Source organism: Montipora foliosa, chromosome 8 (genome assembly GCF_036669935.1).
Source record: "Montipora foliosa isolate CH-2021 chromosome 8, ASM3666993v2, whole genome shotgun sequence".
Taxonomy (NCBI): domain Eukaryota; kingdom Metazoa; phylum Cnidaria; class Anthozoa; order Scleractinia; family Acroporidae; genus Montipora; species Montipora foliosa.
In genome coordinates this window covers 10,670,989-10,671,717 of record NC_090876.1, presented here as the reverse complement: position 1 = coordinate 10,671,717, position 729 = coordinate 10,670,989, and positions in this window count along the sequence as shown.

Genomic DNA, 729 nt, shown 5'->3' with positions numbered 1-729 from the left:
CCTTTGCTGCTGCCCGGATTTTCTTTCTCGATATAAAGCTTCTTCGTCCGCCGCGTTTAGGCTTCCTTCAATCTGTTGGAACCATTCGTCTGTTGTCACAACTTCCTCAGATTCTCCGGCGGTGAACTTATGTTCTATGATGGATTCCTTTAACGTATGAATGGCCTTTAATTTGCACCTGATTGAGTCCTCGTGTCTCGAGATTGCATCGATGTTATTCGATGTCATCAATTCCGCGGTCCTTTTACCGGTGAACTCTAGAGTTCGAAGCTTCCCCTCTAGTTCTTGCAATTGTTTTTCCATCACTTTCTGTTGCTCTCACAATTTGGCTCAACGATACTGTTTGGTTTGAAGTCCGTAACGCACAGATCCCAGATAACAGATGCCCGCTCTTGTTTGAGCCGCGATATACACAAACGCCCTGTAGCTTGTGCGAATTCCAAGGATCATGTGTCGCGGATCCTTGCTCCTCTTCGAGCGACACTTTGTCCACTTGTCCCGTCGGAGGTGCCACTTGTGTTGGCGGAATGCCTTCGAAGTTATCCAACACTGTCACAATTCACGATTTATTGATCTTCCTCGTATTACAAAATTTTCTCATTCGTCTCTTTCTTTTCAACCGCTCCCTTTCAGAGACAACTCCCTCCATTCTGACTGGTCGTGTTCCGATGTAATAGACCTTTTAACCGATACGAAGGCCATTTTGATTTCTATTGTTTCGAATAGCTA